General features: G+C 40.7%; 1 long non-coding RNA gene across 1 annotated transcript in view; it reads left to right on the top strand.

The window, feature by feature from the left end:
* The window catches only part of LOC118500925, a 6,342-nt gene extending 2,190 nt beyond the window's left edge, over nt 1-4,152 (top strand). Inside the window, exon 3 of the long non-coding RNA XR_004903517.1 lies at nt 4,074-4,152. This is a non-coding gene — a long non-coding RNA (uncharacterized LOC118500925). The remainder of the gene's footprint in view (nt 1-4,073) is intronic.
* Nucleotides 4,153-4,509: the final 357 nt, after the last annotated feature.

Genomic DNA, 4,509 nt, shown 5'->3' with positions numbered 1-4,509 from the left:
GCTTCTGAACAAGGTGATCTCTCCTGGAAGGCCAAAGAAATCATTTAGTGGATTTGTATTCTCAAATGAGACAAAAATTACATAATCCTGTGAAGTCTATAGGCCTCATGAGGCCATAAAATTTAAAGTACTAGAAAACACCCCCAAGGCAACTATTTTTTTGCCTTTGCTCTTGTTTCATATCTAGTCTGTCCCCACAGTTTAGCCTCATGGAAGAGGCAAGAAGAGTCTATCATGCTTACAGTGCTAACTCAGTGGGATGAATAGCAATTACAGCTGAGGTTGAACGGAATATAACTTTCTGGGAGTTATTTGAACAAAAGACACAAAACACAGAATAAAATAATTATAAGCATATATGTTGTATGGGAAAAATATTTCTCATTTTTATTTGAATAATAATGAATCATTCTGGGGAGTCACCATGTTATTGTGCCCACATTAACTGTTCAGTCCAGACAAGCTGAGCCGTCCCCATTGTACATTACACATCTACATGTCTTTCCCTCAGCTGCAGCACCCTTTCTGCTCCCCTTCGTCTTCACCCTGAGTAACTCATGTTCATCTGCTAGCTTTCAAGCTGAGCTGTCACACATCCAGGAAGCTTTCTCTGACTGACACTTATTGATTTCATGATAGTCTGCTTTCTCAGTAAAACTGTATGATTTAAAAATATGTGTTCCATAGTAGACTACCTCTTCCACAAGTGAAGTGACTTGTATTTTTTCAAAGCTCCCAATCCAGTTTCTAACAGGTACTTTGTAAACATCTGTTGAATGATTGAATGAGAGAAACTTGTGAGTAAAGGTGGATGAGAAATATCATCGCCATTTTGATGAGGATTCTAATATGACTTAACAAAGAACATGACTTGCTCAGATTGATATAAGACACTCATAACTGGAAGTTGGCATTTTCCAATGGTATTTCTAAACATAACAAAGAGGGAAGTGATGTAAATACATACATTAGAATATAAATAAAATGAACAATCAAATTCACTAGAAAAAGTTGAAACAAAGTAATAAGTGAAGGCTTACAGAGCATAGCATTGCTCTTTCTTGGGCACTTTAAGGTTTGCTTTTTATGATTTCCTTTTATACATTTATATAATATTGGATAAAAGACAAACACATTTAGGCTGAAAGTATCCATTTTGACACAGAACCTTCTTACCGGGTTTGAGGGATCCTCTAGTAGAATTGCTGACTCACTGAATCCCTGACTTTGGGATTCATGGAGTAAATATGGTTTGGGTTAGAATAGCAATGGTTTGTAGATTGATTGTTCATCAGTATTTCCAATTTTTTTGAAGAGAGATCACTTTATTTACCAAGTGTGCACTTATCACCACGTTAGATGCAAGTAATAACATGCTGACATCTCTACTTCAGTATTGGGTTGGGATTGCAGCCACATGACTGGGTTCAGGCTTCCGGTGCCTGGGAAGCACTGTGCTCTACAATACAGTGGTCAGTGGCTGAGTGTCTGGTCTGGGATAAAGGAAGTTCTTACCCATCCTTAATATTTTTATTGTTGTTCAATTACAGCTGTCCTCATTTTCCCCCAATTACTCTCCCCAGTCCTCCCCACCCCCCACCACCCACATTCAATCCTCCCCCCCATTGTCTTTGACCATGGGTCCTTTATACGTGTTCCTTGACTTGACCCCTCCCCGTCTTTTCCCTGTTATTAATAGTGGCCTTTTATTTTTCTCCCCTTTGCTTCCCCATTTATGCATATTAGAAAAAGAATGATGGAGCTTTTCCCAGGTTTCTGTCTATTTCAGTGTAAGCTATAAAGACGTAGAAAAGAGAGTACAGGTAGGACCCTCTTACCTGCTTTCTTAGTCTTAGAGAGAAAGGGGTAAATGACTCTGCTTTACATTGAGTTTGTTCTTCATTCATTTCCAGAAAGACCACAATGATCTAGAGCATTGATCAACCTCTAGATTTTATCTAACAACACTATCCCACAGAGATCTCGGGATGAACAATGCATGTGTTTGCATTGTAGCATCAAATTGTAGCTCATTTAGAAGTGCTTTCTGCATGAGTCAGGAGGTGCAAGGCAATAGGAATGCAGTCCTAATCACATTGAGCCCCTGTTCCCACTCTGAGGCCTGGGTTTGGTCCTCAGCTATAGTTTTGAACACAGGCAGCCAGCATCTGGAGTAGACTGCGCCTGCACAGCTCAGAAGTAAGTGGCTGAGTCCCCAGGATGAGAGTCTCTGATGTAGAGGTGACTGTGTTTCTTGATATTGACTGTGGATTTTAGTCTTCCTTCTGTTGCATTTCATAAACTATGGTACAAGGAGTCCACCAGGATTTTGTTGAAATAACTGCACATTGATTTGGAGGTAGGAGAAATGCATGTCAGCCCTGGCTGGGTGGCTCAGTTGGTTAAAGCATCATCACGATATGCCAAGGTTGTGGGTTTGATCTCCAGTCAGGGCACACACAAGAAGCAACCAAGGAATGCATAAATAAATGGAACAACAAATTGGTGTCTCTCTCTCTCTCTCTCATCTCCCCGCTCCTTTCTGTCTCTCCAAAATAAGTTTTTAAAAAACTGCATATCAGAGAGGAATTTCTCCATTCTTGGAGAATCAGTACCCCAGGGCTCTGCTCCACCTTCATCTGCAATCTTACCCTTGTCGAGAAAGAAAATTAAGCACAGGGCATGGGTGAGGGTCACTCCAACATGACAGTAGCTATTTCCAAGTGCTGAAAATTTTCTCTAGTTTCCACTTTCAAGGGAAGGACACAGTCCAAGAGACTACCATTTTCTCTCCTACCTCACCTTTCCTTTTTTTCCTCCCTTGATTCTTTCCAAATTCAGCTGTGACATTCCTGCCTAATCCCCTTGGGATGGCCTCAACTCACAGAGAATCTGTTTCACAGGAGGCCCAGCAAGACTCCCTTTTGTGCCTTCATGATTTTTTACCTCTTTGCTAGAGGGACAGACCTTGATATCAAGTCCCTTTAAATGTTAGTGAATGACATCTTGAATTTGGAGCTAATGTTGTTCCTGTAGCCCATCAATTTCATGTGATAGATTCAGCATCAGCCATTTCTAAATTCTGTTGCTCAGCTTTGTGGTGGGAAGCTCCACCTTCTTGTGGCTTAGTTCACCTTCTACACACTGTGGCGTGTGTGCATGTGTGTGAATTCTATTGGAGTACTGGAGTGACTACTTTTTTAGGGTTTGCAGTGAGTATATTTATACATATTTATAAAATACAAATATATATTATATATGCATTACCCATAATACAAATATATATATATAAATAATACATACGAGGTTTGTTCAGAAAAAGTTCAGCCATTTTTAACATATTGAGAATGGTTTGCGTGACATCAATGTAACCTGGCAGCCAAGGAGACTGGCCTGGAATGCACATGTGTGAACAATGACAATTTCACTGTACTAGTTAGTGGCGGTGGCAGACACCATTGAGTGAGCATGTGTACCATGTGGTCATCACATCCAATATGACTGAGTGAGTAGAGCAATAAATCTGCATCCATCTTTGCATTAAGCTTGAACATTCCTTTACAGAAACATCTTTTGCATAATTCAGAATACTGCAGCTATGGGCAACTGGTGATTGGCAGCTTCATCATGACAACTTGCCCACCCATGCATCATGTTTCACCCAGAGTTTTTTTGGTGAAACACCTATTCACCCAGGTGACTCAGCTTCCATACAGGAAAATACAATGGGGCAACTGATGGAGATTTGGGGAACTGTATGGGGTCCTAAATGTTCCTACTTTGAAGGGGACTGAGGTGTCATTGACTTATGTACAATATTTCTTGTATCTTGTATCTTCTTCAATAAATGTCTCTATTTTTCTTATTACATGGCTGGATACCTTCTGGAGAGACCTTGTATTGACCTATTATATTTTCCTGGATCTCATCCAAGTTCTGAAATCACTGCCTTTGAAAGGTCATCTTAGCTTTGGAAAAGCCAGTCTCAGGGTGCCAAATCTGGGCTGCAGGGGGCTGAGTCACCTGGGTAATTTGATGTTATAAGTCTTAAGTTTGTATGGACATTTTAAGAGAAGTCTCCTGAAAATCTGGAGTTTCTTCCATCACCTCAAACTCCATTGGTTTTTACAGCCAGAAGTTATGGGGATTTATCTTCCTGTCATGACCCTGGGCTGTGTGGTCTGTTCTGGGGCTGGGATCCCTTGCTATCAAAGTATCCTTCCCAATTTTTATCCACCACACATGAATATGGGACCAACTATTCCCTCACTCTCCACACCACACTGTGTCTCTTTACCTCTCCAATCATCTTCGTGTCTCTGCCCCTCCTTGTCCACCTGGTTGGAGGTGGCTTCCTTAAATTCTCGGTTGTCAGACTTCATACAGCTTGATTTTCTGACAGTTCTGGGTGATATTTGTTTTGAGGTCTAGTTGTAATTTTCTCTGTAGTTGTGCAAGTAGGCAAAGTGTGTTTACTAACACCTCCATCTTGACCAGAAGTTCATCGAT

The sequence above is a fragment of the Phyllostomus discolor genome, chromosome 1 (genome assembly GCF_004126475.2).
Source record: "Phyllostomus discolor isolate MPI-MPIP mPhyDis1 chromosome 1, mPhyDis1.pri.v3, whole genome shotgun sequence".
In the NCBI taxonomy this organism is placed as follows: domain Eukaryota; kingdom Metazoa; phylum Chordata; class Mammalia; order Chiroptera; family Phyllostomidae; genus Phyllostomus; species Phyllostomus discolor.
Note: the sequence above shows the minus strand (reverse complement) of the source record. Positions and strands in the feature narration are given on the sequence as shown.